Genomic DNA, 11,840 nt, shown 5'->3' with positions numbered 1-11,840 from the left:
CACTCTCCTACACAGTTTCTTTATTTGTTTTTAACAGCAGAATTAATATTTCTCAATTTATGGATAAATATACATATAAACAGCTGTGCCGTGCTGCTCATATTTATCACGCAGTAAAAATGCTCCTCCCCGCACCCAAAACGGGTTGCGTGTGGATTAGAATCCAAAACAAGGACTGGTGGGAGGTTGTCCTGCTCCACTTCACAGTTGCCGAGTGAAAGGAGCGTTTTATAATGACAGGACACGCATTTATACAACACTTTATTCAAAAGGAAGATCCGCTCGTTCTGCGCGTCATACGTCATTACGCTATTCTGCACTATTGCACATGCGCAGTCCTTTCAGTTTCGTGGTTCAATCCGATCGAGTGTTTACATGCACTCTCAATCGAATTAGAAAAGGAATAAACCCCCCCCTTCAATCCGATCGAAATTTCATTCCGATCGAGTTCAATCGGCTCGATTAAGGTGTTTACATGAAGGTTTTTCAGTCCGATTGAGCCGTCAATCCGATTACAAATGGATTATTTGGTTGCATGTAAACGTAGCCAGTGATGTAGATATGTGCTGGCGTGTTTTAATTAGGTGTTTTAGGAAGGCGTGGACGAGTCTTAACTTTTATAAAGAGTATCTCTGGGTTTGAGACTTTAGTTTTTGCAACTTTACGGATCTTGCACGATCAGCTTGTAATACTCCAAAGACAAAGGGAAATTTGAAATTGCATCATATGACTCCTTTAAATGAACATACATAACTGGAATATGATTAAATTCTGATTAAATTCAAAATATTAATGTGTATGTAAAAACAGTAAATGATGTGTTCATCCTCTGATTTTAAACAAACTTTGTACAGCTGCCTCCAAAATCTAATCTCACCAAGCTGCTTTGATGCTGCAGGAACAGAAACAGCACATGGAGGGGCATGTGTGCATTACACAAAACACATGTACACCAACTGCACAAATGAGGAAAACAAATCCGCTGACGCAATTAGAAACATGAGCCTTTACAAATGCCAATGCAAAGCATGACAAATAAAAAAAAAAGAGAGAGAGAGTGGAGGAGAAAAAGAACGAGGGATTGAGCTTGCGTGATCAGAAAATAAAAAAGTGAGCAACAGACGGACAGAGAGAGGTTAGACCTCCTTTAATAAGAGAATGGTGACCTGTTCTCTAATGTATAGTCCATACAGACTCACACAACACAATGCCAGTCTAGATGTTTTGTAGATATAAACTCACACTTCTGTGTATCATTAAAATAAGATAGATAAATTATGCCACACTGACTGCATTTATATCAGCAGATGAGTAAATATGTGTTTCACAGGAGAGAAAAGTCACTTTGCAGTGTGAATTTAATCGCCTTCAGTGCTTTAGAGTTGTTTGTGATGTTTTGATGATGGAGCCTTGCTCATTAATTTTGTAGTCTGCTGTATGGCAAAAGTTCTTGACAGAATGATAGATTCTTAATCAAAGCTTTTAATTACACCAGGGATGAGCTTCAAACTACAGAGAGACTTATGGAACCCCCCAAATTTTGCTACTTTATTTTGTCAAAAGAGAGAGATGCTTGAACAACTTGATAACATTGGCCTATATGCCTTCAATGCAGTATAAATTCAGTTCTATGTGATAAATATCTAAATATATCACTAAAAGCAGCAGTATCACACAGCAGAATACTATTGTTTCAAAATGTTTAACTAGCCTTGAACTAACAGATCTTTTAAATAAATTATATATTTGTAGGCCTAAATAACACATAATAGTCGAATTAATAATAACAATAATAATTGCATTACACATTTTACACAATGTATAATTTTGCATATTTGTTGTTTTGGTTTTATATTCTAGTCCAAATTAATGCAACCATGACAGTATGGTTATTAATGTCAGCACTGTCCACCCTCATCCATTTTTTTAACTTGTGAATCTAAATATGAACAACCAACAGTATCCACAGACACATCTCAGGCCTCATTATCCACATATATCCAGCCTCAATTATAAGTAAAGAGCTCCAAAGCTCTCCAAGGCAGCAAGCTATCAGCAATACAGTAATTTGCTATTAGACCACTGGTTACTCTCTAAGTCAGCAAGTGTGAGAATGTTGCAGCTATTGGAACGTTTTAAAAGTTATGGATAGGAAAACACTCCATACTTTTATTCCTGCACTTATAAATAAAGTCAAAAGACAGGTAAGAAATGAACTGCTGAAGCTAACAAACATTTTACAGTCGATATCTGATCTGATTGTACCACACATCCCTTTAATGGTACAGCTTCTCTCAGTAATTTACAGTATTATTGGCCCGATAAGTTAAAGTAATATGAAATGTACACTATGAATATTGTTGGCTCTGTGACAAAATATGTATAATGTAAAATCTAGGTCTAAAACCAGCTGCTTTACTGTAACTGTAAAAGAAAAAGATGGTCAATATTCATCTACAATAGAGTACATAAAACATTTATGAAGTGAAGTATTTACTCTAACGTAGCAACACTCTGTACGAGCAATTAAAAACTAAAGTCAATCTCATCTTATTCTTTTTAAGTCTCAAATACATTTATCTTTCCATGAAACATGGTTTCTAAGTTCCATTGTAATATTAATAAAAAAACAAACAAAACGCTGCAACCATCCACTGCATGCTCATTTTCTCCTCCCTTCCCTATAGCACAGAAGGACTCATTTTGCCTTACCTCTCTTTAAAACCCACAATTTTCATATACAGTATGTTAAAAACAAGACCACTTAGCCTACAGGATAATACAGCATGTGGAGAATTAGCAAATTAGCATCACCAAACACAAAAAGATGAAATGAAATGAATAATACATTAACACAAACAAATCTCTGTTGCTATTAAGCCAGTTTTGACACGCTTACAGTGGCCCAGAAGACATTAAGACTACTGCCTCAGTGACTAATACAGTATAAGCCGAGTTCCTCTGCACAACATGCACACACAAAGGTCTCGAAGGACATGTCTCCACGGAGACCAGAGGTCATGTCACGATCAACAATTACAACTCAAAGAGCCACAAGCGTGAAGGAGAGAGAAAATAAGGTAAAAGACTCACTCAAAATGCTCACATAACTTGCTTGTTTTTCACAGTATTTTTATGCAGGAAAAACCTCACAGCTCAAGCTATGACAACTTTTCTTACTCTTTTATGGTATATATGAAATATATTGCATAATATATCATATCTATGTATAAAATTGAATCTTAACACATTTGTAAGGCTATGTTTTTTTGTGTACATGTGGTCGACCGATATGTGTTTTTCAGGGCTGATGCCAATACCAATTATTACAGATCAAGTAGACCGATAACAGATATTTTGAACCAATATATATGTCTGGTGTAAAAATGAAAATTAATGTCAAAATGAATAATAACAAGGGCTCTGACAAAAACTTTCTTTAAATGCTTTCAAATTATTTTATCGGCAAATCGGTTTTGAAAATGACTTATACCGATAACCATAAAAAAATGCTTAATATTGGCCAGGCCGATAATCGATCAACCCCTAGGTGTTACTACAATTTTTATTTTTTTTTTGTAAACTAAGTATACATTTTAGTATTAAAGTTATTGGTGAATAATGATTTGTTCATTAAATCATTCATATGCAGATTTCACACACAAATTTGTGCATGAGCCTGTCTGCAATGTAACACTTGCAATACTTTTGTGATGGAAATAATATGAGATGAAAAACTATACTTTAGTGCTCTTGCAAATAAACTCAAAGTTTCTTGTGGGAATGCAATTGCAAGACAACACAAAGTTTCTCAGGGGAACGCAGCACTTCTGCAAGAGAACACAAAGTTTCTCAGGAGAACCCAATAATTTTGTGAGAGAGCGCAAATGTTTTGGTGAGAGAGCACAAAGTTTCTCAGGGAATGCATTAATTATTTTTTTGTGAAAGAACACAAGTTTATCAAGGGATCACAATATTTTTGCAATAGAATGCAAATATTTTGCGAGAGAATGCAGATGACTGAAATATAAGTTTCCTCCATCACATTTTTGTTTCCATCGCCATGTACCCCTGGGCTTTGCACATATACATACACACACACACACACACACACACACGCACACACGCACATCCTCCAAGATGGAGGAGTGGGCAGGGAAGAATGACAAACAGAATCGATCTCTCTCACTGAGTCTAAAAGAAATCACTCCAATATGCTGGTAACGATTAGCACTCCATAAGAGACTCGCTGATAAACTAACAGAGCACAAGAGCAAGAGACACTTGGTAAAATGACAGATGCAAACTTGCCCTACTCTCAGCCCCTGCCTTGTAGATTCATGCATGAGTGACAGAATGAAAACAGGACACTGTAGGCATGAGGGAGGAACATCAAATCATTTTATACTACACTCTTAAAAATAAAGGTGCTTCAAAAGGTTCTTCAAGCGATGCCATAGAAGAACCATTTTTGGTTCCACAAAGAACCATTCTGTCAAAGGTTCTTTAAAGAACCATCTCTTTCTTACCTTTTTGTAATCTGAAGAACCTTCTTTCGCCACATAGAACCTTTTGTGAAACAAAGGTTCTTCAGATGTTGAAGGTTCTTTATGGAACCATTTAGACAAAAAGGTTCTTCTATGGCATCGTGAAGCACCTTTATTTTTTAAGAATGTTCTCAACCTCAGCTGTTCCAGTGCCTTGCAGTCATTGCTTCACTAACTCTCTGCCTGTTGTATTGTGTGAATATGCTGAGCTGCTGACGGTATCATGTCAAGGTTATGTCCTCCAGCTCCTCCGAGGAGTACCTAATGTAAAGGTACTCAAGGCAACAGGGGGTTAACAGTCCTGAAACCCCTGTCCTCTAATACTATGTGAAGTGGAACTCTTGTTTCTTAGTGCTGCCACATCAGGAAAGGCTTCCATCCATCAAGTCTCTGAGGTAATTGAATTCCTGCCTGTCTCTCATATAGAAAAACCCACATAAGGGGTTAAAGTAATATAAGAAAACAAGAATGCTATGTGGAACACCACCAGATATTACCATCAACCGCATGACTGTAAGAGTGATATTGCAGTTCAAAAAAGTTAATACAGAGTAACTTACATTTTCTACACAATATTGCCAGTTAGGTACTTTGTATATTTTCAGTAGACTGCAACAGTGTCCACCCACTTCTATATAGAGCGATTTTTAATGGTCGCAAAGTTATTACTTACTCAAAAGAATGACCTACTCAGGGAATGAGATTTTGAGTGGTAGCCTATGGTTCTTTGGGTGAGATTTACTTGTTTTGATTCTCTGATGGGGATGGAATTTCTTTGCAGAATCATAGGTAATGTAGTTTTTCACCAGTAATTCTGCTGTAAAACACAATTAAAAAATTAAGTTAAAAATGCGGTCTGATGGCTTCAACAACAGCATACCATCGACTAACAACCTCATAGCTCACAGTAGGTCTGCCTTTAAAGCTTTATAAGTTGACAATAAAATCAATTCTCCAATGGAGAAAATGAAATGTATTTTTACTTCTAGTGCCAGACTGTTGCACTATTAACTATATCAGTGGTTCTCAAACCTGTCCTGGAGTACCCCCAGCCCTGAACATTTTGTATGTCTCCCTCATCTATCACACCTGATTCAACTCATCAGCTCATTAGTGGAGACTGCAAGACCTGAAGTGGGTGTGTCAGATATAGGGAGACATACAAAATGTGCAGTGCTGGGGGTACTTCATGGAGAGGTTTGAGAACCACTGAACTATATCATCGAGCAACAAAACACAGTAGCAACTGAATGAATCATTGTTTTGAATGAATTGTTTGAGTGAATAATTCAATGACTCCATCAATATCCACCACAAACTAACTGTCTGAAATGCGTAAACAAAGATAGGCAGAATGTATTACTGCTTTCAAAACAAAGCTCGGTCAATCAGTTTCGAAGACCGGAAATGACTATATAATCAACTACATTACTTAGCAGAAGAATTGTTTACTGTGGTAGCTGTCACTGGTGTCATATAATATTGCTGTTGAAACTGTTTTATAAAAGCAACAAGCCACTTGTTATTACTGATTTTACCATGGGAAAGTGACTAGGGAAGTTTAATGCGCATATGATTTAAAGACTTCTATCATTATGTGAGCATTTCAATATTCCATAAGCTTGTATTTAATGTCAAGCGCATATTTACCTAATATAGCAGGCTTAGTGTGTTTCTTGTGCCGTTCCTGCTGAGCCCTGCTCTGATCTGGGATAATGGTCCATCACTCCACAGCTGCCGGCTTACTTTCTTCCACCCTGGCCTGAAACAGACAGTCCAACCTGGATCCACCCAACAGATGATAGAAACATTGCAAGGACAGGTCTGGGATTTGTTGCTCTTGACCTGAAAAGAAGAATTTTGAGATGTATTCGATTTTTACCCTTGGCTTTGTCTCCAACTCCCTATCTGCCCTGAAACCAGCGCATTGTTGACAGTCAACCTCATATTTCCATTCGTTGTATGTGGTTAAATTGAAAAAAAAAGCACTTTATTTCAGTTATGCCCTCTAAACTGTACAGTCCTGTAATTTGTAAATACATCCAAATAATTGTGTTTACTTATGGAAGAAAAAAATTGCCCAGTCAGTCACCAAGTCTTGAACTTCAATTCATCAGTGCTGAAGTGCTCAGAGAGTAGGCCTACATCAAATTATGACTAATTTTTTTATGATGTTTGTTTTTATAATTAAAACTAAACTGCCCTAAAGCAACTGTTCCCTGAATTGTACCTTGAATTGTTCCACTTTGAAATGACAAATGAAGCACTGGGTGAAATCAATCACACTGAAAGCTTAAAGGGAATTAAACTGCTTATTTATGACAGTTTAAAGCCGAGCAATGCCATAAAACTCTGTCTTACTCTCCTGGCAGGATATGAAATCAGTCAGTCCACCCTGCAGCCAACATTACTGAATCAATTATGCCCTTATTCAATTACTTATTGCTTCTTTAAACCATTTTTTTTCATACATTTCTGCCAGAAAAAGGAGAAAAACACAATGAAACGATACAATTTATGCTCATGCTCCATAATAGCATTACATTGGTATTGATCTTTCACATTGATTTCATTTAGAATTGTGGGGGAATAGATAGAACAGGAATCTAGGAATCCAGCTTTTTTTATTTCTTCCATTCGCCATTCAGATGACATCATACGTTGCGATTCCCATGTAGCCATGGGGAATCTTACCATTTGACAGAGGAACATAGATCATGAATGAGGAATTTACAGCCTTTCTAATGGTATGCCATGCTGCCATCTACTGTTCTTACTATTAAACTTGCTTCCGTAATCTGACGTATTTATGAGTGAAACAGTCATCCTTTACTCATTCTTGTGCTGTTCCAAACCTGTATGACTGTCTTTTTCTGAGGAGCACAAAAGAAGATACTCTGAGGAACAGTCAGTGGAGTGCAAAACAACATTTTGAGACATTTTTCAAAATACTGTACATTAATGTTCTTTAATGTTCCACTTGAGAACTGAAAGTATCAGTAAGCATGTGTTGAAAACTATGTTCGTCATTGCATGCAAAACTTTTTCCATTCATTTATAGTTACGTTAAAGATGTGATATTTTCTGCTTGTTGCATATTTTCTTAGAAAGATTTATATAAATATAAAAATGTAAAATGTAAAAATGTATGAATCTAAAATATAATACAAAAATATTTTACAGAAAAACTAAAAGTTTATACAAAATATATTATATGCACTGTTAAACCACACACACACACACACACACACACACACACACACACACCATAAAGACAAACCCAAGCATCCAAAAATCTAGAAACCTCAATAAATGAGTGATGATCCAAATAAATAAATAAAAATGAGGGTAATTTTGATTATGCAGTCTCTATTGAGCTATTTTATATCTTAAAAATATAGATATTATTGATCATTTAGTTATTAGCAGGATTATTTAGCAGGATGTCTAAAAGAATAAAAACAAAGAGTTAAAGTTAAAACAAAGAGCTGATCAGTGAGTAAGCATACGACATTTAACTCTTTTTGACTATTAAATGATTATCATTTAAACTTATATTGCATAGGGAAAAAGTCAACATCTGCTCAAACTGAAGTACTTAAATTAATAAAATTCACTCTTATTGTATGTTCAGTTAATTGTAATGTTATGATAAAACAACCCTAATTAATATCGTTTATTTATAATATTTTATCCAATATTATATTAACATATAATGGAGACATGTACTGTAGATTAGGAATAACTTTTTTTTTTTTTAATCAAAATATTCATGTTGTGGGATTGGAAAGATGCGGTGCTTGAAACTTTGGAACTAATTTTCTCAGTTGACATACTATTTTATTTCCAGCATATACAATATTTGTTACAACGTCCTATATTTCCACAGACATACAGCTGCATATGATTGAACAATACATTTTTGAAAGCAACATAAACTCTGCTAATTGTTCATTAGTTAACATGAACGCTTAAAATAAGGCATCCCAAATCCTCGTTCCTAATTTTACAGTAAATGGTGGCCATCAGGCATGAACATAAACGTAAAGATCTGGATAAATTCCTTAGAAGGACACTTTGAAATGTCTTCTCTCGTCTATGCTGCATCTGATTGAGGCTTATCTCAGCGCTCTGTGGTCTCTTTCTGTTGAAGTGAGAAATAGCACATCCTCTCAGTTTTGTAGCTGTAAGCCACTCTTCTGCTAATAGAGGAGATGGGCCGTGTGTCAGGCACTTGCTGGCAGCCCGTGACCAGCTCTGTCTTAACTCCTGCGGCTATAGATTCTCTTCTCTTCGAAATACCATTTTGTGCAATCTTTGTCTTGTTAAACTGCCGTCCATCAACTTGTCCTTTCCCCTGAACGATCCAATTATCCCTGCCATAATACAAAACATATACACTAACAGATTCACGCTTATGCATCAATACCTTCAAACACACATGCATAACTGTATATACACAGGTATATGCCACTCGTTCACACACGTACAAAATGTACTCAGGACAAACTGACTGAATGAAATTGCTTAAATATGCAATTTGTTAACGACAGTGAATTTTCTAAGGTATCACATTTATTACTTTCACTTGGTCACACACACACACACACACACACACACACACACACACACACACACAGTATTAGTGAGATCAGAGAGCATTGGTGAAAAAAAGGGCTCATAAATAAACAAATAAATAATGGAGACTAGTTCCACATTGACATTAGTTTACACACAAGTTCCAGGCTCATGAAAACTTCAAGAACACATTTTTTTCCTCATCATATAGACTCATATTGAATTAATCTACTATATTGCAACAATACAGTGTACTGCAAATTACCTTGGATAACAAATACAACTCATTACTGCCCTCTATGGTGTATATTAAAAATACACGAGATTATTAAAATCATTATCAACTAATTCCAGGTACACAATTGAATTAAATGACCAAGTCAATATTAGAATGATTTCTGTAGGATCATATGACACTGAAGACTGGAGGAATGGCTGGAGTAATGGTCAAATGGAAAATTCAGTTTTGCATCACAGGAATAAATAATATTTTATAGTATATTAAAATAGAAAACAGTTATTTTAAATATTTAGAAGAGCCCACGATAACAATATCGTGCATATTCATTATCGTGATATATCGCATTACCGAATACCGGCACAAGTCTAATATATATGTATATATATATATATATATATGTATATATATATATATATATATACACATTTCTGAGTGAATCATTCTAACATGCTGATTTATTAATATATTTTTAGTTTTAAAAAGCTGTGATGCTTAACATATATTTTTTGGAACCTGTGATACTTTTTTTCAGGATTCATTGATAAATCAGAACCGCATTTATTCAAAATATAAATCTTTTTTTCTAACAATATAAGTCTTTACTATCACTTTTTATCAATTTAACATATGAATAAATGCATAAATGTATTTATTTTTTTAAAAGAAAAAAATGAAAGAAAGAAAAATGTACTGACCTTTTGAACGGTAGTGTATATTGTAACAAAAGGCTGTTTGAATGTCATTGCATTAGATACAAAACATTTAACCAATTTGCAACTGCACAAAAAAATGAACCTAACAGACCCCTTACACTGAGACAGCTAGAAATGAGGTTCATACAGATGGCAAGGCAGAAGATTATGTAGCCCACAGCTGCAAAGATCATCCACAAGGTATCAAATGCATTCAAGTCCACATTGAAATAACTGTTTACCTGTGTTCAGGGCCTAAAACTAACTTTTTGCCAGACCTGCCAATGGCTGGTGACTTAAGGAAATTTACCAGCCAGAAATATTTTTTACCATCCATGGAAAAAAAAGAAAGAAAAAAACAGGCTGTTATGACACAAAAATGTTTGATAATAGCAAAAAAATCACAATCCCTGATTCCAGTTTCGATACCTGCTAAAACCTGCTTTATTGGTTATAGCTTAACCAATACAAATTTAATAGGCTACATTTTAAAAAACTAGTAAATAGTCAGTTGTAAAATAAGAGCAAATCAAATTACAAGCAATAGCACAAAATAGCCTACTATACAACAAAGATACAAATAGAAACGGCGCATTTCAGGCAGGTCTAACAGTGATTTTCAGGTAGCCTACAGAAATGTAATAAATTATGCTAATCAAATAACACTATAAAGCATTGTTCAAATGTGTTCACGTTTATGTTCTCACAACATTGCACTGTTAGAATTTATAAAAATGTTACCGGCCATCTGGCGACTGACACAGTTTCATATACTTGCCAAAGCCGATTTTTACTCTCATTTGGCGCTTGGCGAGTGTTAATTTTAGGCCCTGTTTAGCAGTATTTCACATTATTTTTCAATGGAATAATAAAGTGCGACACATCTTGAGTTTTATCTCTAGATAATGCATTTTGAACTGTGATTGTTATCGGGATGTGAAGAGACTTTCAACCAGCATAATTGGTTACATTTTTAAATTAACTTTTTAACCCAACAGTTGGGTTAGTCCATATTTGACCCAACATTGGGTTGAAACAACCCAGCATTTTTTAGAGTGTAGTCTTTAGATCTTTTTTAAAGTTCAAGAGCAGTGAGTGATTGTTTTTTTTCTTTGTCCTATTTTCTTTGATCAACATTAAAAACGGAGACGACAGCAGGATTATTAGAATTCTGTGTCTATCACTTTAACACTGTGTCTACACCGCAGCAGCTTGAAGCTGTCAACACTGGATGCGACAAAGCGGCCGTTGCTTGGACTATTTCAGAAATAGAATGGGGAATCCATTTACTTTCGGCAATTTGTCGTGTCGCGCCGTGCCGCATCCTGTGTAGACAATATCACTGATTATAATGGGTTCTATTGTCTTTTGAAACATTGCGTCGCGCGCGGTTCATGTCTGGTTTCTTTCTCAGCTGTTCATGTTCACTTAAGAACCAACTACTTTACTAGGATACTCACAGAGATGGGCATTTTTGACATAATTTTGTGTGAATTTGTCCGTTCAAACGTAGGAAGGAAGCAGAGCTCAAGACGCGGCTTTCAGGCCGGGGCTTCGGATGTTTAAACTTCCCACTCAGCACGAGTAATGCGTCTCCATTCACGTGTTCTGGCTCTTGAATATTTACATTGCAAAGGCTTAAACTTTTGTGATGAAGCAGCACTGATCCGTCAACTGTACAGAGTGTGGTTCACATTTGTTCACGTTTATGTTCTCACAACATTGCACTGTTAGAATTTATAAAAATGTTACCGGCCATCTGGCGACTGACACAGTTCCATC

Source organism: Sinocyclocheilus anshuiensis, unplaced genomic scaffold (assembly GCF_001515605.1).
Source record: "Sinocyclocheilus anshuiensis isolate Anshui unplaced genomic scaffold, SAMN03320099.WGS_v1.1 scaffold193, whole genome shotgun sequence".
Classification (NCBI taxonomy): domain Eukaryota; kingdom Metazoa; phylum Chordata; class Actinopteri; order Cypriniformes; family Cyprinidae; genus Sinocyclocheilus; species Sinocyclocheilus anshuiensis.
This window is presented reverse-complemented; position numbering follows the sequence as displayed.